The sequence below is a fragment of the Dromiciops gliroides genome, chromosome X (genome assembly GCF_019393635.1).
Source record: "Dromiciops gliroides isolate mDroGli1 chromosome X, mDroGli1.pri, whole genome shotgun sequence".
NCBI lineage: Eukaryota > Metazoa > Chordata > Mammalia > Microbiotheria > Microbiotheriidae > Dromiciops > Dromiciops gliroides.
This window is the reverse complement of record NC_057867.1, coordinates 20,161,117-20,188,233: the sequence shown is the minus strand read 5'-3', so window position 1 is coordinate 20,188,233 and position 27,117 is coordinate 20,161,117.

Here is a 27,117-nt window from a genome sequence, read left to right as displayed (position 1 = left end):
CACTTCTGTGATCTGAGGGGTCACTCTGACTTCCCTGGTGTAAGGGCTCTTCTATTTCTGATAGCCCTCTATGTGGGTGCCCTCCCTGCTATGACGTTCTCTTCTCCATGGCAACTCCTAGCCTAGGCATTCTCTGTGTGTTCTCAGGTCTCTATAAGCCCTGGCATTCCATGTTCTATGCCCTCCCCCTCTTGTGACAAGCCAGGCTTTGGGGTCTTCTGAGTAGATCTATTTTTTTGAAAATTAATTGCTGGGAGCAGCTAGATGTCGCAGTGGATAAAGCACTGTCCCTGAATTCAAGAGGACCTGAGTTCAAATGTGGTCTCAGACACTTGACAGTTAGCAGCTGTGGGACTTTGGGCAAGTCACTTAACCCACATTGCCCCGCAAAAACAAAAAAACGCAAAAACACACACAAAAAACAAAACCAACAACCAAGAATGAATAACGTAATTGGCTTCCCTACTCCATGGTGCTTCTGCAGCATCACCTACAATCACCAAACATTTTTAAAAAGCTAGCTACACTATATATCATGAGAGCCATTCTATCACTAAAATTTTCTGATGTTAAATGTCACTCTTACTTCCCCTGCTGTAAAGACACTTCTATTTCTGATAGCCCTCCATTTTACTGCCCTCCCAGCTCTGACAGTCTCTTCTCTATGGCAACTCCTAGCCTCTGTATGTCCTCAGGCCTCTACAAGCCCTGACATTCCATGTTCTAAGTGCTGATGTTCCATATTTTAAGGCCTCACCCTCTTCTAACATGCTCAATTTTGGTGTCTTTAACATACATGTGTTCTATTGAAAATTTACTTCTTCTTACCAATGAACTTGTTTTCAAAGACAAATGGAGGTCTTGTCAAATGCTCTTCATTTAACCCTTTAAGTTTTAGAATAAAATCACTCTTCGTCCATGGTGAAGAATAGAAATATCATTTCCTGGGGGTACTTGATGATACATTGAATAGAATTTTTAGGAATCTTCCATGTGAAGCAGTCAATTCCACTTATGTTACAGTCTTTTTCTAATTTAGGTGTTTCTAAACCCATGTTTTAACTCAGAAGATCTTCAGTGTCAATATTCCTTTTACTGAAAAAATGCTGCCTATTATAATTATGTTAAGTGTTGTATTTGAAATTATCCTATGTCTGCCTAGACATTCGAAAAACTGATCCAAGAAATAAAACTTGAAACAATGTGGATCCCCCGAGTGTTTTGTGGTTTTTCTATGACCTCTCAACAGATCTCCCCTCTGAGGTCTCTTGGGCCTCTGGGCTTATATCACTGAGCCAAGAGTCAGAAAGAGCTGCCTACCGATTTTATTTTATAAATCTAACTAAGTTTGTGACCCTGGACCCTTTTTTGAGCTTCCTGAACCTCACTGTCCACTGTTCTAAAAGGAAGAATGATAACAACAAGTACCTCAGCTGTTTGTAGTGAGAATCAGATGAACTCATAATTCAAAGGGCTTTGCCAACCTTAAAGCCCTTCACATGTATGTCATGAGGATCCTTCCATCCCTAAAATTAATTGGGCTAAAAGACAACTATGAATTCCAATCTACCACAGCTGAAAGGACCCTTGTTGTACTGACATCCCTATTTTCAATACCTTGTCTACTCTGATAGTCTCTTCCCCTGGGCACTTCAAATGCTAGATAAAATATGTTCTCAGGCCTGGTCAAGTGTCCCAACCTCTTAAAACTTCCTACAGTTTGGGGAATTTGGACTCTATATATTTTCTTTGCAATTCTGTGTTTGTTGATCACAATACTGTGATTTAAAGCACAAAGATATGCCTTTTTCAATGTTGTCAAATGAAGCCTTTTGTAATAAAAGCAGTTCCCTGCCCCAAAAATGAATTGCAATAGTGGACTTGCCTGATTTCACGTCACTGTCTGGAAGTTATTATAATTCTCATGTTTGCCTGAAAGATATTCTGGGCCTTTTGCCTTTTCTCTGGGGTTTCCTCTTTCAGTTTCTGAGGTTTGACAATATCACCTTTATGTTAATAGTTATTTAATAAAATCTGCTTATCATATCCTAATTATATTTAGTTATTTTTAAAATGATGCTATCCCTGCCTATAAATTAGGTTAATTAAAAGAAAAATAAATTGTCAAAATATCACAATCCACTGAACATATATATATATATATATATATATATATATATATATTTTTTTTAATTTCTAGGATACTCCTCCTTCAAAGCCCTTCTCCAGTCCTGAGGACAGAAACATCAGTGTCTCAGGGCTTGGAGACCTGGGACTGGGAGCCAGAAAGGGCTGCATTTGTACCCACCCTCAGACACAGGCTATGTTCGTGGCCCTGGGCCATTCCCTGGAGCTTTATGACCCTCACTGTCCTCTCTTCTAACATGAGGAGTGATAGTAACAGCCAGCTGACTGCTTTCTGATGAGGATAAGAGGAGCTTTTCCATCTTCTTCTGTAATGTTTGAGGTCACTCTGACTTCCCTGGTGTCAGGGCTCTCCTCCCTCTGATAGCCCTCCATTCAGGTGCCTTCCCAGCATTCTTTTCTCCATGGCAACTCCTAGCTTAGGCATTCTCTGTGTGTTCTCAGGTCTCTACAAGCCCTGACATTCCATGTTCTAAGGTCTCCCCCTCTTTTGACATGCCAGACTTTGGTGTCTTCTAAGTAGATATATTTTATTGAAAATTAATTGCTTAGATATTTAGCAATGCAGTGGTTTACAATGAGAAATGGAGGTATTTTCTTTTTTTCCTTTCATTTACTTATTTACCCACTTGTTTATGTTTCTATCTATCTATATATTTATTTGTATATCCAAATATATGTAATTATATTTTTTCAGTTCCATATTTTATTCCATCCTCTCTTCCCTCCCATCACCCGTGGACAGCAAGAAATTTGATATGTTAGACACAACATTCACGTTAAACATATCTCCACAATAGTCATGGTGTAAGATAAACATAAGAACAAAAGTAATAAAGAAAGAATGAACAAGAACAATAACAGAAAAGTTAAAAGGAAAGTGATAATAGTATGCTTCAATCTGCATTCAGACTTCATAGGTCTTTTTCTGAATGTGGAGGACATATTTATTTTCTTTTCTTTTAATCATAAAAGTATTTTATTATTTTCTAGTTACATGTAGAGATAAATTTCAACATTTGTTTTTATAAGATTTCTAGTTTCAAATTTGTCTCCCTCACTCCCCTCCCTACCCCCTCCCCAAGACAGCAAACTATTTGATATATTTTATATATATATACATACACTCACATTAAAATATTTCTGCATTAGACAAGTTGTGAAAGAAGAATTAGAGAAAGAGGGAAAAAACTCAAAAAATAGAAATCGTATGTTTCAATATGCATCTAGATGCCACAGTTCTTTTTTTTTCTGGATTTGGAGAACATTTTCCATCCTGAGTCCTTTTGAACTATCTTGGGCCATTGTATTGGTGAGAAGAGTCAAGTCTATCACAGCTGATCAACACACAATGTTGTTTTCCTGGATCTGCTCATCTCACTCAGCATCAGTTCATGTAAGTCCTTCCATATTTCTCTGAAATCCTCCTGGTCATCATTTCGTACAGCAAAATAGTATTCCATTACATTTATATACCACAACTTGGTCAGCCATTCCCCAACTGATGGCCATCCAAGGTTTCCAATTCCTTGCCACCACAAAAAAGAACAACAAATACTTTTGTACATGTGGGCCCTTTTCCCTTTTTTATGATCTCTTTGGGGAAAAGACCTAATAGTGGTATTGCTAGCTCAAAGGGTATGTACACCATTATAGCCCTTTGTGCTTAGTTCCAAATTGCTCTCCAGAATGGTTGGATCAGTTCACAGCTCCATTAGTGTTCCAATTTTTCCACAGCTTCTCCAACACTTATTATTTTCCTTTTTTGTCATATTAGCCAATCTGATAGGTGTCAGGTGGTACTTCAGAGTTGTTTTAATTTGAATTTCTCTAATCAATAGTGATTTAGGGCATTTTTTCATATGGCAACAGATAGCTTTGATTTCTTCATCAGAAAACTTCCTGTTCATATCCTTTGACCATTTATCAATTAGGGAATGACTTGCAATATTATCAATGAGGCCTTCATTAGAAATACTCCCTATGAAAATTGTTTCCCAGCTTTCTGCCTCCCTTCTAATTTTGGATGCATCACTTATGTTTGTACAAAAAAACCTTTTAATTTAATGTAACCAAAATAATCAATTTTGTAATTCATAATATTCTCTATAGCTTGTTTGGTCATAAACTGTTCTCCTTTCCATAAATCTGCGAGGTAAACTATTTCTTCTCCTAATTGACCTATGGTATAACCTTTAATGTGGGTCTATGCCTAGATTCTTCCATACTATCTTCCAGTTTTCCCAGGAATTTTTGTCAAATACTGAGTTCTTATTCCAGAAGCTGGACGGAGTCTTTGGGTTTAGCAAATAGTAAATAACTAAAGTCATTTACTACTCTGTCTCCTGTGCCTAACCTATTCCATTGATCCACCACTCTATTTCTTAGCGAGTGCCAAACAGTTTTGATGACTCCTGATTTATGATAAAGCTTCAGATTTGGTATGGCTAACCCACCTTCCTGTGCATTTTTCAATAGCTCCCTTGATATTCTTGAACTTTTCTTTTTCCAGATGAATTTTGTTATTATTTTTTCTAGCTCTATAAAAGGGAAGAAGAAAATTTAGATCACAAAGTTTAAAATAAATCAATGTTGGAAAGGAATGGTGAGCAGGCTGAGTTTGGAAAGACATGGAAGGACTTACATGAACTGATGCTGACTGAGAGGAACAGACCCCGGAGAACATTGTATACAGTAACAGCAGCAATGTATGATGAACAATAGTAACAGACTTGGCTCTTTTTAACAATGCAATGGTCCAAAACAATTTCAAAGAACTTCATAATAGAAAATGTTCTCAACATCCAGAAAAAAAAAGAACTGTGGTTTAGGAATTCAGATTGAGTCATACTATTTCAAGTTTGGGGCATTTTTTAAAAATAAAATCTTTTTGTGAGGTATTTCCCTTGTGCTCTGAGTTTTCTGTCACAATATAACTAATGCAGAAATATGTTTAATGTGATTGCACATATATAACCTATATTATATTGCTTTCTTACTGCGGAGGAGGGAGGGAAGGGAGGGTGGGAGAAAAATTTGGAACTGAAAAACCTATGAAAACAAAAGTTGAAAATTATCCTTATATTTAACTGGAAAATAATAAAATACTAAACAACAAAAACAACAAAATAAATGCTGAGGATTTATGTGGATTTATTTTATTTTATGCAACTTTGCAAAAGTTGTTAATTGTTTAAGGTAATATTTTAGTTTATTCTCTAGGATACTCTAAGTATACCATCATACAATCTGCAAAGAGTGATAGTTTTGTTTCCTCCTTGCCTATTATAATTCCTTTAATTCCTTTTTCTTCTCTTATTGCTAAAGCTAACATTTCTATTTTTTGTGAGGTAATTGGGGTTAAGTGACTTGCCCAAGATCACACAGAAGCAAAACATTGGTGAGGAGGAATAGGATGAAAGAAGGGGGGAAGTACAAAGGGGGTAAATAGAATGGAAGGGGAATAGACAGCTAGTAATAATAACTGTGAATGTGACTGGGATGAACTCTGCCAAAAAATGGAAATGAATAGCAGAGTGGATTAAAAAACAGAATCCTACAATATGCTGTTTACAAGAAACATATTTGAAGCAGAGAGATACACACAGAGCAAAGATAAAAGGCTGGAGCAGAATATATTATGCTTCAGCTAAAGTAAAAAAAGCAGGGGTAGCAATCCTTATCTCAGACAAAGCAAAGGCAAAAATAGATCTCATTAAAAGACATAAGGAAGGAAACTACATCTTGCTTAAAGGTACTATAGATAATGAAGTAATATCAATATTAAACATGTATGTGCCAAGAGGTATAGCATCCAAATTCTTAGAGGAGAAGATAAATGAGTTAGAAGAGGAAATAGACAGTAAAACTGTACTAGTGGGGGATGTGAATCTTCCCCTCTCAGAATTAGATAAATCTAGCCACAAAATAAATAAGAAAGAAATGAAAGAGGTGAATAGAATACTAGAAAGGTTAGACATAATAGATGTCTGGAGAAAATTGAATGGGGATAGAAAGGAGTATACCTTTTTCTCAGCAGTACATGACACATTTTCAAAAACTGATCATGTATTAGGGCACAAAAACATCATAGTCAAATTTAGAAAGGCAGAAGTAGTAAACGCATGCTCCTCAGATCATGATGCAATGAAAATTACACGTATTAAAGAGCCATGGAAAGGTAGACTGAAAGTCAATTGGAAACTAAATAATTTCATGTTAAAGAATGAGTGGGTCAAACAACGGATCAAAGAAACAGTCAATAACTTTATCCAAGAGAATGACAACATACCAAAATCTATGGGATGCAGCCAAAGAAGTGCTTGGGCGAAATTTTATGGTTCTACCTGCTTACATGAATAAAAAAGAGAAATTAATTGGGCATGCAACTTAAAAAGCTAGAAAAAGAACAAGTTAGAAATCCCCAATTAAAGGAAAATTAATAAAATTGAAAGCAAGAAAACTATAGAATTAATCAACAAAACTAAGAGCTGGTTTTATTAAAAAATAATAAAATGGATAAAACATTGGTTAATTTGATTTTAAAAAAGACAGAAGAAAACCAAATTACCAGTATCAAAAATGAAAGGGATGATTTTACCACCAATGAAGTGGAAATTAAAGCAATAATTAGGAACTATTTTGCCCAACTGTATTCCAATAAATTTCACAATCTAAATGAAATGGATAAATATTTACAAAAATACAAACTTCCCAGGTTAACTGAAGGGGAAATAACATCCTTAAATGAGCCCATATTAGAAAAAGAAATTGAACAAGCCATCAATGAACTCCCTAAGGGAAAAAAAAAAACCCAGGGAGAGATGGGTTTACAGGTGAATTCTACCAAACATTTAAAGAACAATTAATTCCAATATTATAGAAATTATTTGTAAAAATAACTGAAGGAGTTCTACCAAATTTGTTTTATGACACAAATATGGTGGTGATACCAAAACCAAGCAGAGCAAAAACAGAGGAAGAAAATTATAGAAAATTTCCCTAATGAATATTGATGCTAAAATCTTAAATAAGATATTAGCAAGGAGATTACAGCAAGTGACCACCAGGATAATACACTATGACCAGGTGGGATTTATACCAGGAATGCAGGGCTGGTTCAACATTGGGAAAACTATTAACATAATCAACCACATCAATAAGAAAACTAACCAAAATCATATGATTATCTCAATAGATGCAGAGAAAGCTTTGGATAAAATACAGCACACATTTCTAATAAAAACACTAGAGAGCTTAGGAATAGGTGGAGCTTTCCTTAAAATAATAAGCAGTATCTACCTAAAACCATCAGCAAGCATTATTTGTAATGGAGCTAAGTTAGAGGCCTTCCCAATAAGATCGGGGTTGAAACAGGGATGTCCATTATCACCTATGTTATTTAATATTTTACTAGAAATGTTAGCTTTAGCAATCAGAGAAGAAAAAGGAATTAAAGGAATTAGAATAGGAAAAGAGGAAACAAAACTATCACACTTTGCAGATGATATGGTAGAATACTTAGTGAATCAACTCAAAAATTACTTGAAACAATTAACGACTTTAGCAAAGTTGCAGGATATAAAATAAATCCACATAAATCATCAGCATTTCTATACATTACCAACAAAGTCCAGCAGCAAGAGATAGAAAGAGAAATTCCATTTAAAGTAACAGTAGATAATATAAAATACTTGGGAGTCTACTTGCCAAGACAAACCCAGGAACTCTATGAACACAATTACAAAACACTTTTCGCACAAACCAAATCAGATCTAAATAATTGGAAATATATCAATTGCTCATGGATAGGCCAAGCTAATATAATAAAAATGACAATTCTACCTAAATTAATTTACTTATTCAGTGCCCTACCAATCAGACTACCTAAAAATTATTTTATAGAGTTAGATAAAATAATAACAAAATTCATCTGGAAAAACAAAAAATCAAGAATATCAAGGGAAATAATGAAAAAAATGCACAGGAAGGTGGGTTAGCTGTACCAAATCTGAAGTTCTACTATAAAGCAGCAGTCATAAAAACTATCTGGTACTTGCTAAAAATAGAGTGGAGGATCAATGGAATAGGCTAGGCCCAGGAGACATAGTAGTAAATGATATTAGCAATGTACTGTTTGATAAACCCAAAGACTCCAGCTTCTGGGATAGGAATTCAGTATTTGACAAAAACTGCTGGGAAAACTGGAAAAGAGTATGGCAGAAATTAAGCATAGACCAACATTTTACACCTTATATTAAAATAAGGTCAAAATGGGTACATGATTTAGACAGGAGGTGATACCATAGGTAAATTAGTAGAGGAAGGAATAGTTTACCTTTCACATCTTTAGAAAGGAGAACAATTTATGACCAAACAAGAGATCAGAGAATATTATGAAATACAAAATGGATGATTTTGAATACATTAAATTTAAAAAGTTCTTGTACAAACAGAAGTAATGCATCCAAAATTAGAAGGGATGCAGAAAGCTAGATAACAATTTTTATGGCCAATATTTCTGATAAAGGCCTCATTTCTAAAATATATTGAGAACTAAATCAAATTTATAAGAATCCAGGTCATTCCCCAATTGAGAAATGGTCAATGGATATGAACAGGCAGTTTTCTGATGAAGAAATCAAAGCTATCTATTCACATATGAAGAAATGCTCTAATTCACTATTGATTAGAGAGATGTAAATTAAAACAACTCTGAGGTACCACCTGACACCTATCAGATTGGCTAATATGACAAAAAAAGGAAAATAATAAATATTGGAGAAGCTGTAGAAAAATTGGAACACTAATGCATTGTTGGTAGAGCTGTGTACTGATCCAACCATTCTGGAGAGCAATTTGGAATTATGCCCAAAGGGTGATAAAGCTGTGCATACCCTTTGACCTAGCAATACCACTATTGGGTTTTTTCCCCAAAGAGATCATAAAAAAAGGGAAAAGGACCCACATGTACAAAAATATTTATAGCTGCTCTTTTTGTGGTGGCAAGTAATTGGAAATTGAGGGGTTGCCGATCAACTGGGGAATGGCTGAACAATTTGTGGTATATGAAAGTAACGGAATTCTATTTTGCTGTAAGAAACAATGAACAGGCTTATTTCAGAGAAACCTGGAAGGACTTACATGAACTGATGATGAGTGAGATGAGCAGAACCAGAAGAACATTATACATAATATAATCAACATTATATGTTGATCAACTGTGATTTACTAGATTCTTCTCACCAATACAATGGTACGAGAAAGTTCCAAAGGATTCCTGATGGAAAAGGCTCTCCATATCCAGGAAAAAAAAAGAACTGTGGAATATGCATGCTGATTGAACCATACTATTTCTTTTGTTTTTGGTGCTGTTGTTTTTCTATTTTGAGGTTTTTCCTTATTGCTCTGATTCTTCTCTTATAACATGACCAAAGCAGAAATATGTTATATATATATATATATATATATATATATATATATATATATATATATCAGATTACCTGCTGTCTAGGGGAGGGGGGTGGCAGGGGAGGGAGGGAGAAAAATTTGAAATTGGAAATCTTATATAAACATATGTTAGAAACTATCTCTATATGTAACTGGATAGTAATAAAAAACTTTCATTAAAAATAAATAAAAATAAAATTTAAAAAATATTCAAAGTTGGCCTAGCTATACCAGGTCTAAAACTACATTATAAAATATCAATCATCAAAACTATTTGGTACTGGCTAAGAAATAGAGTGATGGATCAGTGGAATAGTTTAGGTACACAAAAGACAGCTGTAAATGACTATAGTAAACTTTTGTTTGATAAACCGAAAGACTCTAGCCTCTGGAATAAGAACTCCCTAATGTTGGGGTCACAAATGAGAAGAGCAGGGATCTCAAGTCATCCACAAGAGAAAAAGTTTAATCACAGGATATTGAGTATATATACAAAAGATATCAGAAGGCTGGTCAGTGTATCTATGTAAGTGGAGCAAAGTTATGCAATGTAACATTAGAACTTTCACAATGATGAATATCAGGATTGGCATATTTTTCAGCTAGTATGAATGAAATACTCTATCAGAGCATATGTTTGGATCTTGTTCTTGATATCTTGTACTTCTGTACAACTACAACTCTGACCTCAGATCTTCCAGCTGATGATGCAGGGGCTTTTGCTAAAGTACAGTAATCACACTATATTTTATTAACCCATTCCAATTTAGCCCCCATACCCTATTTTACAAAAACTGCTGAGAATACTGGAAAATAGTATGGCAGAAACTAGGCCTAAACTAACATCTTATTCCATACACCAAAGTAAAGTCAAAATTGATACAAGACCTAGACATAAAAGATGATACGATAGGCCAATTAGAAAAGGAAAGAATAATTTACTTGTCATATGTATAGAGAGGGAAATAATTTATGACCAAAGATGAGAAAGAGAACATTACAAAATGCAGCATGGATAATTTTGACTATATTAAATTAAAAAGGTTTTGTACACACCAAACCAATGCAAACAAGATTAGAAGAAGAGCAGAAAGCCGGGAAACAATTTTTACAATGTTTCTGATAAAGGCCTCAAATATAAAATATACAGAGTACAAAATCAAATATATATTTATTTGTTTAGAATTTTCCCAAGTTACATATGTAAACAAATTTTCACATCGATTTTTGGGGGGAGGCAATTGGGGTTAAGTGACTTGCCCAGGGTCACACAGCTAGTAAGTGTCAAGGGTCTGAGGCCAGATTTGAACTCAGGTCCTCCTGAATTCAGGGCCAGTGCTCTATCCACTGTGCCACCTAGCTGCCCCTCACATCGATTTTTAAAACCTCGTGTTCTAAATTCTCTTCCTCCCTCCCTCTCCACCCCCTAAAGCACAAAAGTAATTCAATATATGTAGTACATGTGCAGTCGAACTTAATCAAATATATAAGAATACAAGTCATTCCCAATAGAGAAATGGTTAAAGGATATAAAAAGGCACTTCTCAGATGATGAAATTAAAGTTAGCTACAGCAATATGAAAAAATCTTCTCAATAATTACAGATTAGAGAAATGAATATTAAAACTACTTTGAGGTACCACCTAACACCTACCCAATTGGCTAATGTGGAAAAAAGGGAAATTACATACATACATATATACATGTACATATATACACATATACATATACAATTCATATACATACTCATATACATACACATGTACATACACACACTCATATGTGTGTGTGTGTGTGTGTTTGTTTTGCAGGGCAATGAGGAGTGACTTGTGCAGGGTCACACCACTAGTAGAAATGATAAAGTTTGGATAAGATATGGGAAAATTGGAAGACTAATGCTGGTGGAGTTGGGCACTGATCCAATGATTCAGGGGAGCAATTTGGAACCAAGCCCAAAAGAATATAAAACTTTCTTTTGCCCAGCAATACCAGTACCAGGTCTATATTCTAAAGAGATCATAAAAAAGGGAAAAGGAGCCACATATACAAAAATATTTGTAGCTTCTATTTTTGTGGTAGCAAAGAACTGAAAATTGAGGGGGTGACCATCAATTTGGGAATGGATAAAAACTCATGGTATATGAATGTAATGGAATACTATTGTGCTGTAAGAAAGGATGAGAAGATGGATTTCAGAAAAAACCCTGGAAAAACTTACATGAACTGATGCTGAATGAAATGAGCAGAACCAGGAGAACATTGTACACAGTATCAACAACATTGTGTTATGATTAACTGTGATAGTCTTAACATTTCTCAGCAATGAAAGAATCCAAGACAGTGCCAAAAGACTCATAGTGGAAAGTATTCTCCACATTCTGAAAAAGAACTATGGAATCTGATTGCAGATTGAAGCATACTACATTCACTTTGGTTGTTAATTTTTTTATTATTGTTCTTTTATGTTCTTTCTTTTTTCCTTTTGTTCTGATTTTTCTCCTGCAACATAACTAATGTGGAAATATGTTTAACATCATTGTAATGTATCACTTATATAAAATTGCTTTCTTTCCTTGGGAGGGAGGAGGAAAGAGGGTGGGAGAAAAGTCTGGAACTCCAAAAAAATAAACTTATATGTAATTGGATAAGTTAACAAATAAATAATTGATAGGCAGACATAAATAAATAAACAAATAAATAAATAACTGGGTGAATAAATAAATATATGAAAGGAAAAAAAGAAAATGCCTCTATTTTCTTTGTAAGCTACTGAATTGCTATGATATATAAGCAATTAATTTTCTTTTGGGGGGCATTAAGCATTTATTTTTTTCCATAAAAGTATTTTATTATTTTCCAGTTACATGTAGAGACAGTTTTCAACATTTGTTTTTATAAGATTTCTAGTTTCAAAATTTTCTCCCTCCCTCCCCCCTCCCCAAGGTAGCAAGCAATCTGATATAGGTTATATATGTTCAATCACATTAAACATATTTCTGCATTAGTCATGCTGTGAAAGAAGAATCAGAACAAAAAGGAAAAACCTCAAAAAAAAACACAACAGGAACAAAAACAATAGAAATAGTATGCTTCAAGTTGCATCTAGATTCCACAATTCTTTTTTTTTTCTGGATTTGGAGAGCATATTCCATAATTAGTTCTTTGGAACTATCACAGTTGATCAACACATAATGTTGTTGATACTGTGAACAATGATCTCCTGGTTCTGCTCATCTCACTCAGCATCAGTTCATGTAGATCCTTCTAGGTTTCTCTGAAATCCTCCTGCTCAATGTTTCTTTTTTTTTTAATTTTAAAAGTATTTCATTGTTTTCAAGTTACATGCAGAGATAGTTTTCAACATTTGTTTTATAAGATTTCTAGTTTCAAATTTTTCTCCCTCCTTCCCCTCCTTCCTCCTCCTCCCCAAGACAGCAAGGAATCTGATATAGGTTATACATGTACAGTAACATTAAACATATTAATGCATTAGTCATGTTATCAGAGAAAAATCAGATCAAAAAGGAAAAACCTCAAACAGGAAAAACAACAGCACTGAAAACAAAAGAAATAGTATGGTTCAATCTGTATCCATATTCCAAAGTTCTTTTTTTTTTTTCAGGATTTGGAGAGAATTTTCCATCATGAATCCTTTGGAACTATCTTGGACCATTGCAATGCTGAGAAGAGTCAAGTCTATCAGAGTTGATCAACATATAATGTTGATGATACTGAGTACAATGTTCTCCTGGTTCTGCTCATCTCACTCATCATCAGTTCATGCAAGTCCTTCAAGGTTTCTCTGAACTCCTCCTGCTCATCATTTCTTACAGCACAAGAGAATTCGATTACATTCATATACCACAACTTGTTCAGCCATTCCCCAATTGATAGGCAGCCCCTGAATTTCCAATTCCTTGACACTACAAAAAGAGCAGCAATAAATATTTTTGTACATGTGGGTCCTTTTCCCTTTTTTATGATATCTTTGGAAAAAAGACCCAAAAGTGGTATTTCTTGGTCAAAGGGTATGCATAGCTTTATAGCCCTTTGGGCATAATTCCAGAATGTTCTCCATAATGGTTGGATCAGTTCACAGCTCCACCAACAATGCATTAGTGTTCCAATTTTTCCACAGCTTGTCCAACATTTATTATTTTCCTTTATTGTCATATTAGCCAATCTGATAGGTGTCAGGTGGTACCTCAGAGTTGTTTTAATTTGCATCTCTCTAATCAATAGTGGTTTAGAACATTTTTTTTATATGTGAATAGATAGCTTTGATTTCTTCATCAGAAAACTGCCTGTTCATATCCTTTGACCATTTCTCAATTGGAGAATGACTTGGATTCTTAAAAATTTGATTTAGTTCCAGATATATTTTAGAAATTAGGCCTTTATCAGAAGTATTGACCATAAAAATTGTTTCCCAGCTTTCTACCTCCCTTCTAATTTTGGATGCATTGCTTCTGTTTGTACAAAAACTTTTTAATTTAATGTAATCAAAAGGGGAGTGCCCCCTTTAGTTTTTGTCAATGTGTTGCTCAATTTCTTTTCTCTCTTTTCATTCCCTTTACATTGTTAGTCATAAGTGTCTGTAATGTTATTGCTTCATTTAAGGAAATTCTATTTCTTTTTCTGTTTGTTTTTTGTTTTTTGTTGTTGGGTTGTTTTGTTTTTTGTTTTGTTTTTTTGGTGAGGCAATTGGGGTTAAGTGACTTGCCCAGGGTCACACAGCTAGTAAGTGTCAAGCATCTGAAGCCGGATTTGAACTCAGGTCCTCCTGACTCCAGGGCTGGTGCTCTATCCACTGCGCTACCTAGCTGCCTGGAAATTCTATTTCTCAATGAAGCGCAGGGGGGGTATGTGAAAATACTATTACCACCACCACCACCACCCCCCACCCCCCCAAGAAAGGTCAACCTAACATCTGGGAGTTACCTCACAATTCCTGGACCACCTTCAAGTCATGTCAATCAATGGACTTGAATGCTGCCAGCCAATTCGCTTGGAGCTTTGTGTGGGGACTGCCTCTCTTCTTGTCCTGCAGGGAGCTTCCACTCGCAGAGACACGGTATCTTTCTCTTTGTAGACTGGGTCTGCCAGATGGAAGCAGCTTTTTCTCCTCTTGCTCCCCTAGATCTTAGCTAGGCTTTCCTATTCTTTCAAAGACATGTGTTCTCTTTTCTAACCTCTAAAATACTTTAATAAATGCTTAATGCTTAAACTGATGCTAAAGCTTCTAATTTATAAATAAATACTAGCTAGCTTTCCACACACTGGGGACAGGAATAAGATGAACACAGATTTAGTTTTACCTGTCATACTTGACTGCAAGGCCATTTTCACTGTCTGTTCCACAGTGCTCCCTATCACTTTGCACTTGGCAGGTAGGTACTTCATAAATATTTGTTTAATTTAACTATTAAATTGGGCACTTGTTCCTTTAAGGTAACATAATTAATCATTCATGGTTTCCTCATGAAAGAAAACTTAAGAAAGTGATGAGATCCTGGCCTAATAGAGGAAAGACCCCTTTGCTACCTGTTTAATCATTACCTTTGTGTTCACCAGTACCAACATTTTATTTTCTCTTAGTAACAAGCAATAATAAAGATCTTTCATGGAAAGGTTCCTTTGGAATGAATTTTAAAAGCAAAGCAGTGGACACAGGTGTGAGTTGAATATGAAGGGATGATATCTTTAAAAAATTAAAATTAAGGGGTGAGAGAGGAATGCACTGGGAGAAAGGGAAAGGGAGAGATGGAATGGAGTACAGTAGCTCGCATAAAAGAAGTAAGAAAAAGCTTATTGAGTAGAGGGGAAGATGTCGGAGGTGCAGGGGAATGAGTGAGCTTTACTCTCATCAGAATTGGCTCAATTGGGTAGAGTATTCTACTTAAACCTGCATGAAAGTTAAGAGGGGAAGGGGGTTGGGGGAAGGGGTGAAAGAAGGGAGGGCAGATTGGGGGAGGGATCAGCCAGAAGCAAAATACTTCTGAGGAGATATTTGGTGAAAGAAGGTAGAAAATAGAGTAAATATGGGGAGGTAATAGGATGGAGGGAAACACAGCAATAGTAACTGTGAAAAAAAGTTGAATTAGAGTCAAGAGCAATGTAAAATGATGATGATGATGATGATTGGTGGATAGATGATAATTGGATGAAGATGAGGATTGATCAATTGATGATGATAAAACATTGTACTTTTCTGGGCTATTGCAAAGAAAATTCTTTGTCAGGTATAAGATACTATATAAATGCTATCTATTACTGTTGTTGCAATAATCAACCTCATGGGTTTATTGTAAGGAAATCTCTATTTAAAGTACTATATAAATATAGTTTACTATAAAAATGATGATCAGGATGCCATCAGAAAAACCCAGAAAGACCTACATGAGCTGATACAAAGTGAAATGTACCGTATACAAAATAACAGTAATACTGTAAGATGATCTGTGGTGAATGACTTGGTTATTTTCAGTAATGCAATGATCCAAGACAACTCTGAAGGACTAATGAAAAATGCAGTCCATCTACAGAGAAAGAGCTGATGGTATCTGAATACAAATTGAAGCATTATTTTTTTGTTAGTTCCTTTATCTTAATTTTTGTTTTTGTCTGTTTTCCTTCAAACCTGGCTAATGTGGAAATGTTTTGCCTCACTACTTATGTATAACTTATATTGAATTGCTTGTATTTGTTAATATTAATATTGATCACCTGAATTTGATGGAGGTACCTTATTATCCAAAAGAATTTTTTATGAAACCTTGATAATAGGAGCAAAATGTCCTTCAACTGAACTCCAAACTGAACCCAGATAGCTAGCAGATAAAAGACCCTACCTAGTGACTTCTTTTCCCTCAGGATAGTAAGTCCCTATCTCATGTTAACATCTGGGCATCCTTATCCTTGTCAAACCCTTTTTTTGGAATCTTGTAATCTTATCATGATGCTTCGGTATTTCCTTCATATTTATTATAACTGAAATTGTTAAACTGCCTTTGCTTCTGTATCATAGTATTGAAACTGGCAATGCCCTGTAATCAGTAGACAAAAAAAATCATATATACCCTCAGAAATGGGGAGTCTCTGAGCTTCATTCATAGGAGGGGAGTCTCCACATGATCATATGTTATATATTTCTTCTTGGGACAAAATATTAAAGTGATATTATGTTTTTCCTATCCATTCTCTGATCTGGTTTCTGTGAGATACCTGCTTCTGGTAAGAGAGGCAGAAATATCCTTCTCTGATCTGGGTGAGCAAATGGTAGGAGACAGTACTGATGTCTCTGACCTGTTTATTATCTTGTAGGAGGATGGGTATGAAAATTATTTTTAATAATCAACAAGTTCTAAGGGGGTGGGGAGGGAGGGAGGAAGAGAATTTGGAACACAAAGTTTTAAAAATTGATATCAGGGGCAGCTAGGTGGCGCAGTGGATAGAGCACCGACCCTGGAGTCAGGAGTACCTGAGTTCAAATCCGGCCTCAGACACTTGACACTTACTAGCTGTGTGACCCTGGGCAAGTCACTTAACCCCAATTGCCTCACTTAAAAAAAACATTAAAAATTGATATCAAAATTTGTTTTTCCATGTAATTTGGGAAAATAAAAATTCTAAATGAAAAAGTAAAAGCAAAGCAGCTTTTAGCTACCATGTAACCCCATTTCTCATTGGTTTTGTTTCATGTTGCAGCAATCTTCTATCAGGAGCATTTGAGTTATGAAAGCAGGGGATGGTAGGAAGATGATTGGACTACATCTCTGTATCCTCTCCCTCCTCCCTACCACAAGCTCACAGTTAGACTAGAGCAAATACTTTTATGTCTGGATTCTTTAACAGAGTGTACATCCTGGAGGTCTAGATCTAATCAGTCAATCAGTAGGGCTTACCATGTGTCAAGCATTGTGCTAAATGCTAGAGAGAGATAAAATACAGAAACAGTCCCTTGCCCTCTAGAAGCTCACATTTTCTTACAAAGACAATATGTACATAAATAGGTACATTTAAGATAAATAAAGATAGCAATAATAACTAGCATTTACATTTCTTTAAAGTTCACAAAGTGTTTTAACTATATGTTAACTTATTTAATCCTTACTACAACCCTATTGGGTAGGTTCTATTATTTCCTCCATTTTGCATGTGAGGAAAATGAGGCAGAGAAAGGCCCAGGGTCACAGAGCTGGTATGTGTCTGAGGCAGAATTTAACTCAGAACTTCCTAACTCCAAATCCAACACTCAAAGGGACTCAGTGGGGAAGGTACTAGCTGCTGGACTAGGAAAGGCCATACACTTCAGGTGACCTTTGAGCTGAGTCTTCAAGAGATTTAGAGATTCTAAAAGTTTTAAGTGATGCAGGAAAGCCCTCTAGTTTTAAAGACTACCAGTAAAAAGGCAGGAGATAAAGCATTTGTGTGAGGAACAAGTATGCCAGTACAGTTAGACTACAGAGTGTGTGTTGGGGAGCAATGTGTAATAATGGAAAGGTGTGGAGAGGATAGCTTATAAAGAGTTTTAAATGCCAAGCAAAGGAATTTTTACTTGATCCTAAAGATAATAGAGAACTATGGGAATATTTTGAGTGTGTGGAGGGGTGTGACATGTTCATGGTCTATGCCTTAGGAAAATCATTTTTGCATCTCTGTGGATGATTGATTGGAATGGGGAGAAACTTGAGGTGGGGATACCAGTTAGAAACCTCCTGCCGTAGTCCAGGTGAGAGATGATGAGGGTCTAAGCTAGGGATATAACTGTGTGAATGAAGAGAATTCCGCATGTGTGTGTGTGTGTGTGTGTGTGTGTGTGTGTGTGTGTGTAAACAGAGACAGATATACACACATACACATACATATATACATATATGTGAGATGTTAGGAAGGAAAAAAAGATAAAATTCAGCTATGTGGAGTGAGTGAAGGTCAGGACTCAAGGATGACACTAAAGGTTGCAGAGCTGGATCACTGGGGAAATGCTGGTGTCTCTGATCATGATACAGATGTCCTAAATAGGCTTAGATTTGAGGGAGTGGAGAAAATAATGAATTGTTTTGTATGTACTGAGTTTGAGATGCCTACAGGATAAACTAATTCAAAATTTAAAATAGGCAGTTGTTGATGTGGAACTGGGGCTCAGGGAAAGACAAAATTAAAACCAATATTCCTAACAGATGAATACCAAAGAAATTCATTTAAAATTGTTGTCTCCACTATTCTCTAGGTATTTCTATTTTACTACTATTTTTCTCATATTTGTTTTACAATAAAATTTTATTTACTAGAAAACAATTGTTGGGACTACTATTCTGAAGGCAATCAAGGAACACATGGATAAGCTAAATCACTGAAAAATAGTCTCCATCATCAGTATCAACTCCTTTACCAAAGATATTTCCCAAACCATAAAGAATAGGGACTGAGCTAGAGTAGTAGCCATGTGAGTAAAGAAAAGAAGTAGAATTCAAGATCTGTAATTTAAATTTCTAAATGTAGGTTCTAATCTGTCCCCCCCCCCAGTTTGGGGGGAAACTGACTAAAATCACTGATAAACAAGTTTAGGTTTTTAAGGGTTTATTGAAAGATAGTAAAGAAAGAGAAAGATTGAGAACAGAATTCCTACAACCTGGAAATCCTATCTTTCCTCAACTCTCCTGTGAAGTCCTCTGAAGTCCCCTCGCCACCACACTCAGGTCAGGAACGAAAAAGAGAGAGAACTTCTCCGCCAGCGTCTGCTTCCTACTTTTTGTGTTCCTACCAGAAATGGGAGGCTCCTCAAGTTGATTGGCTGGTAGGCTTGATAGACAGTACCCATGAGCAAACGTCATTTCCTGATGCTTTTAAGAAAAGTCGCGTGGCCTTGCCCTCAGAGACCTTCTCCTCATGATGGAGCTTTCCTACAGTAAATCTCCAGCAGGTGGCATCATTCCAATCATTACAAAGAGGTATGGTGGATGTAGAAAAGATAATATTTGGCAAAAATGGAATGAAGGAGAAAGAAGAGCCAAGGATAATGCCAAGGCTGGTAAAGGGAGTAACTAGAATAGTAATGATCTCTATAGAAAAAAGGAAGTTCAAGATAGTGCTGAATTTTGAGAGGGAAAGTTCAGTTTTGGATATGTTGAAGTTTAGATGCCTATAGGACATCCAGTTTGCAATGTTCAATAGTTAGTTGGAGTTGTGAAATGAGTTTACAAGAGATGTTTGTTAGATAACTAATTTAGAAAGCTGTTGTGACCAATAAATATTTACATAATGAATATAAAAGAGATTAGGGCTGGATATAGATTTTGAAGTCATCTACATGGAAATGATAATACCAAGGGAAATTATGTGATCACCAAATGAGAGAATGTAGAGAAAGAATAGAAGAGGCCCCAGGACAGAGCCTTGGTGAACACCCACAGATAGATGTATAATATGGATAAGATTAAACAGCAAGGGAGACTAAGAATGAGAGGTCAGACAATTAGGAAAATCAAGGGAGAGGAAGTCAAAGAAACCCAGAAGTAAGAAGTATCCAGGAGAGAACAGTCAACAGAAGAATGGTAGAGAAGGATGAGTAATAAGAAAACAGCATCTGGCATAGCCATTAAGAGATTATTGGTTTGACCTTATTGAATCTCTCATGTTTTTTCATCCTTTTTTCTTGTTTACCTTTTTATGTTTCTCTTGAGTCTTGTATTTGAATATCAATTTTTTTATACAGTTCTGGTCTTTTAATTAGGAATTCTTGAAAGTCCTCTATTGAATTGATCCCACCATTATGGAAAGCAATTTGGAACTATGCCCAAAGGGCTATCAAACTGTGTATACCCTTTTATCCAGCAATACCACTACTAGGTCCATATCTCAAAGAACTCAAAAAAGGTGTGGGGGGTGGGAAGAAACTATTTGTACAAAAATATTTATAACAGTTCTTTTTGTGATGGCTAAGAATTGGAAATTTAGGGGATGCCCATCAATTAGGGAATAGCTAAACAAGCTCTGGTGTATGAATGTAATGGAATACTATTGTGCTATAAGAAATGACAAGCAAGATGATTTCAGAACTACTTGAAAAGACTTACATGACCTGATACAAAGTGAGGTGAGCAGAACCAGGAGAACATTGTACACAATAATAGCAATATCGAATGATGAACTGTGAAAGACTTAACTATTGTTAGCAATACAATGATCCAAGAGAATCCCAAAGGACTCATGATAAAGCATGCTGCCTCCAGAGAAACTACTGATGTCATCAGACTACAGACTGAATCAGACTTTTCCTTCCTTCCTTCCTTCCTTCCTTCCTTCCTTCCTTCCTTCCTTCCTTCCTTCCTTCCTTCCTTCCTTCCTTCCTTCCTTCCTTCCTTCCTTCCTTTCTTCTTTCGTTCCTTCCTTCCAGTTTTCTTGCACAAAATGACTAACGTGGTAATGTTTTACATGATTGGACATATATAATCTATATCAGCTTGCTTACTGTCTCAGGGAGGCTATAGGAGGGGAGGGAAGGATAGAATTTGGAACTCAAAACTTAAAAAAAACAACAATGAATGTTAAAAAAGTATTTTATATGTAATTGGGAAAATATTATTTTAAAAAGAGATCATTAGTAACTTTGTAGAGAACAATTTCAGTTGAATGATGTGGTTTGGAAGCCAGATTGTAAAAGGTTGAGAGTTGACTGAAAGGAGAGGAAGTAAAGCAACAGTAAAGACAGCTTTTTCTAGGAATGTGGCTGTGAAGGGGAGAATAGGATAATGGCTTGAGGACATTTTAGGGCCTAGATAAGGTTTTTAAAGATGAGGAAGATGAACAGTTTGTACGCAGCAGGAAAGAAGTCAGGAGAGGGAAATTGATCTGTGTGAATACTCTCCCCACCAATGCTATCAATCATGCATTCCCTATCCCACTTTTCTTTTCTTGCTGTCAAGTCAATAATCAAATGAATACTACCATGAAAGAGTGTTATCAATTGGATGCCCTTGCAGATCAATTCTCATAAAGATCTGAAATCCAAGATTACATATAAATAATTAATACAAACAGAAGATCATGAGCTATTGCTATTCTAGTCACAGCCTTTCCCAGCCTGGGCATTATCATTGACTCTGTCGCCCTCACCCCACTCACCCACCTTTTTTTTTTTTTTGCAAAATATCTTTTCTACATCCACCATATCTCTTGAATTCTATTCCTCTTCTTTACTCACATGGCTACCGCTCTAGCTCAGGCCCTCATCCCTTCCTGCCAGGACTACTGTAATAACCTTCTAATTGGTCTTCCTGTAACTATATATAAAATAATTTTGTCAACCAAACCCCCTTCCTTGACTTTCCAGTTATTCAAAATTATTTTGGGGTCCATGAACCAAGCCACTCCTATCCTTATTCTGGATACAAATTCTCTTTCAAATAAATTTTCTAAACAAAATCTCCAACTCCATCCCCACTCCCCATTTCTGGTTACTTCCCTTCCACATCTGCTTCTTTTAGTAGCCACTAACTCCCTATTCATGTTATTCTATGTCACCAGAGGCACTTAGGTGGTACAGCTGATAGAGTGATGGCCAGCATCAGGAAGACTTGAATTCAAATCCAGCCTCAGGCATTTACTAGTATCACCTTGGGCAAGTCATTTAATTTATATTTGTTATAGTACCTATCTCCCATAGTTGTTATGAGGATCAAATGAGATAATAATTGTGAAATAATAATTATAAAGCAGTTAGCACAGTGCCCAACACAGAGTAGGTCCTATATAAATACTTATTCCATTCCTGTCTCCTCCCTTCATCACCAGGGAGAGGGTGAACAGTGGCAACAGCAGAGCTGATTTGTGAAAATCATGCATGAGCATGATTCATGAAAATTGAATTGAGTCAGATGACAAAATGGAGAGAACCCAAATTTACCAGGATTTTTCACCCATTTGATTGCTCTTAGTCCTGAGTTGGGGGTCCAAGTTTCTTAGGATGCTTAGGAAAATATATAATAGATAGAAATTTAGTTGTGCACAAAAATAAATATATATGGTCTACAATGTTAAATTTGCTATATACTTTTAAAAAATTGTAAGTACTAGAGTTTCACATATGTCATACATAATCCCCTTTTTCCTTTTGTTTAAGGAAATGTTCATGTTGATGTTTGTCAAGTTCACAGTAATAAATAGGATTAAAAAAGAATACTTAAGGGGCATCTAGGTGGTGCAGTGTATAGAGCACCGGCCCTAGATTCAGGAGGACCTGAGTTCAAATATGACCTCAGACACTTAAGACTTACTAGCTATGTGACCCTGGGCAAGTCACTTAACCCTAATTGCCTCACCAAAAAAAAAAAAAAAGAAAGAAAGAAAGAAAAAAGAATACTTTAGGAGAGAGGAATGTCAGGATGTTGCCCTACTGGCAACCTCAAGTTCATTTCTCTTCTTAAAGTCTTTAATGGGATATTGTGGATCCTTTACTATTGTTTATAACACACTCCAGTGAGTGTATCTATAAATAGGTTCCTTTGAGGCCTTTGTGTCTTCTGTATTTCTTATGGAGTGAAATAAAGATTACTCTACCCAATAAGTGTTTATTACCTTGAGTTCTTGTAAAGGGATTAGGGACCCTGTTATCCCCATTTTTGGAAACCTAGGCACAAACTATTCACACAACTATATTTAGAACTTTCTCAATGTGTACTCTAGGTGGATATGGGGAAAATGAGAAAAGAAATAATAAATGAGTGTAAAATTATCTTCTTGGATTAGGTCCAATACCAGACCCAGCCCATGTAAGCCCAGAACTGCCCTGAGCCATGACTTGCATATAGATAGATAGATAGATAGATAGATAGATAGATAGATAGATAGATAGATAGATAGATAGAGATGGAGATGGAGATGGAGATAGAGATGGAGATGGAGATGGAGATGGAGATATGGAGATATGGAGATACAGATATGGATAGATAGAGATAGAGATAGAAGTAGAGATAGAGATATCTGATTATTTGAGGAAAGATTGCCCTTAACTAGATGGATCAGGAAAGACTTTCTGTAGCAGGTGACATATAAGCTAAACCTGAAAGGAAGTGGGTAGGGAAGGGTCCAGGTTGAATGAAGATTAACTTTGTTATAATTTTTTTTAATTTTATGACCAAATACTATTCCTATATACTGACTCTTCATGGTTTGTTGTTTGTCTGTTGTTTGATGGTCATCTGTCTATGCAACACTGTTATCTGCTCATACTTTTAAAAATGATTGGAAAGGGACCTTATTTTAATAGTGATTCCCAGCCTTTGTCTGAAAAACACTTATTAAATACTGTTATGGGGAAATATAGTGGGGATTTGAGATAGGGGTAGGGGTTTGGGATAGGGGTCCTTAGGAATTCCTCTTTAAAGAATTACACCCTCTTGCACACAAATCCAATTAGAATAAAATAATAGTTTATTTAGGTGCTAGGGAAAGGAAACCAAGAGAGAAATGCTTGGACTTCTCATGGGGAGATAGCATAGCACAGAGGCATGGCCCTGAGATACCTATCTCCTTGAGCAGAAGACAGGCAGATACTTTTGTAGAGGACTAATAGGGGTGATCATCTGACTGTGGAAAGTTCCCTTATTGGGGGAGGAACATGCCCCACTGGTGGTGGCTGGGGGAGTTGGGTGAGGGGTGGCTGTGAATCTCTCAAGCCATCTCTCTCTACTCCTCCCCCCACAAAGGCAGCAGCCACACCTAATCTTATCTTCCCAGGGAGACTAGAATGAAGTGTAGTGGTCTTGGAGCTAGCTCAGTCCTGATCCGGTGCCACTTATCTCTTTAGGTGAGTCTGTCCTTTGGTTTAGTTTCTCAAGGAGAAGGTTCTTTGATGTACCCCAGAGAACTACCCATAAAGAACTTCTGGGGTATGTTAGGCCCATAACAATACCGACTACATATATTTGATTGATTGTTACTATTTTTGTCGCTCCTCAAATTATACACTTATGTAAGGTAAAGTGAACAAAACAATGTTTTGAGATTTTTATAACACCCCTTGAGATAACTGGAGACACCTTAGGGTGTCACAAAAATTGGGTTGGAAAGCATTGCTCTATTGGTTTGGTAACCAAGCTCTCCGAAATGCCTCATCTTTATAGTTGGTGCAATCTGGGGAATTTTCCTATGTCGTCTCAACAGTCATTAACTTACAGGTCTCAGCTCAAAAAAGAATATGGATGGGCAGCTAGGTGGTGCAGTGGATAAAGCACCGGCCCTGGATTCAGGAGGACCTGAATTCAAATTCGGCCTCAGACACTTGACACTTACTAGCTGTGTGACCCTGGGCAAGTCATGTAACCCTTACTGCCCTGCCCCCCCCCAAAAAGAATATAGATAAATGAAATGAAAATACAATCCCCAGGCAAGTCAATTAGGCCAAGCATTGAGTAAGTCAGATGTAAAGGAGATTAATTTAATTGTATGTGTCACTCAAATAACTCATTGTAACTGGCACAGTCAGGCCAGAAGGGAGAAGGCAAACAAAAGATAGAAAAAGAATGGGAAAAGTCACAAAAGGGTCAGTCAGAGAATACCAGGCCATTCTTTACTTCTGTTTATTTTTTTTTTTAATGAAAGCTAAGATTCTTCTCAGATCAGGTCAGAAACACAATCAATAATTTCCCTCTTTCCATTTATCTTTTTCAAATCTGGAAGGAGAATTTTGGGGTTTGTCTTCTTAGTAGGGTTGCCAGAACCACACATTAAGGATGATGGTAGTAGAAGAGGAAGGAAGTCACAGCAGTGGCTGGTGGGGGTGAGGAGGGGGAGGGGGGTAAGTGGTGGATGTATGTGGATGATCTGGGACAGAACTGACCTTACATGATAAATGTATTGTTTTCTTAGAACCAGGAAGCAGGTCATCAGGGTTTCAGTTATCACATATCACAGAATATTATAACCCTCTCTCTTTAGTGTTCCCTTCCATGCACATACTCAGAAGTCTCCATCATCAAAATATGTATGCAAGAAAGGCCCCAATGTACACAATAACATAAATGATTTATGAAATTTCATATTCCCTCTCCCAGACATGTCAATAATGGTCAAAGTTCCTATTTGGCTGAAAGTCCTTCAAACCAGAGGGTTGGTTTTGCTCAGGAGATGCATCCACAGGAATCACGTGACTATTCAGGTTGTGCTCATATTAGCTAAAAGCCTAACATAAAGGACCCCTTGATGAGCACAAGGGACTAAGACACTCTCCATTTCCTTCCTTGGCCAACCGGGTGGGGTGGAGCTCTCTGCTCTGGAGGCAGGTATGTGGGTAGACAGAGTTAAATCCCAGAAGGAGCCAAACCCTCTAGAAGGGTCAGACTACACACACTCTTTAGCTTACGTCCCCACCTAGCACCCCAGGTTAAAAAAAACACAGCTCTTTACAATTTAGATTGTGGCTTGAGTCTAGGGCTTCCCCAAAAGAGGGAAGTTTTTTAAAGTACCCAATGTGCAATATGAATAAGGCATGAGAGAGGCATTTATTTCCTACACCACAAAAGAAATGCTAACCACAAAACCACCTCAGACAATGACAAAGTGACTTAAATGAGATTTCAGCAACTAATTACTACTGTTAGATCTCAGGGTGGGAAGCTGAATTGTGAACATCAGAGCATGAAGCAGTTTATGGGACTGCCAAATAAGAATTCCAGATTTTATCCTGGCTCTGAACTATTTTATACAATTCCTGCTCCATGTCTTCTGTCAGTGTTCATTTTCTCCAGTGAAGAAATGCTCCTTGCCTCCAATGCCCCCAGAGCCCTTCAGACTAACAAAGTTGCCTTGAAACTTGGACAGGTGAGAGGCAATGTAAATGAAGGGAATCCTTTCACTAGAGCTATAGATGTGGTTGAGGAGTTGTCAGTCACATGCAGTCTGTAGGCTCTCCCTAGTGCAGCCCAAACCAGATTAAAATGCAATCAAGAAATAGTTAACAAAATGAATAAAAATGTAATAAACAGATAATATTACAATAAAACAAAGATGATATTAATAGATAATTTAGAAACTAAGTCAATTTCAGTGGCCCCTGTTTCTATTTGACTTGTTATAGAGGTAGTGGCAATAAGATTCCACAAATGATTTGATTTGGGGATAAAGGATGGAAAAATCAAGGATGACTCTGAGATTAAACACCTGGGTAACTGGAAGGATGTTGCTGACCTCAACAGAAGTAGGCAAGTGGAAAGGGGCAGGTGTAGGGGAAGGTGGTAAATAATAATTTTGGATGTGCCAAATTTGAAATACTGATGGGATATCCCGGTGAAACGATCCAGGTGGGTGATTTAGGGCTGGAATTCAGGAAAGAAAATAATGCTGGAGATATAGATCTGTGAGACATTTGCATGGAGATGATAATTGAACCCAAAGGGAATATATAGGTTATACATCAACATCAACTCTTAATATATTATTATTGTTATTTAATGCATTATATTAAATTATGTTTAATATAAAAATTATAAATAATATATTTCATAGATAATGTATAATATATAT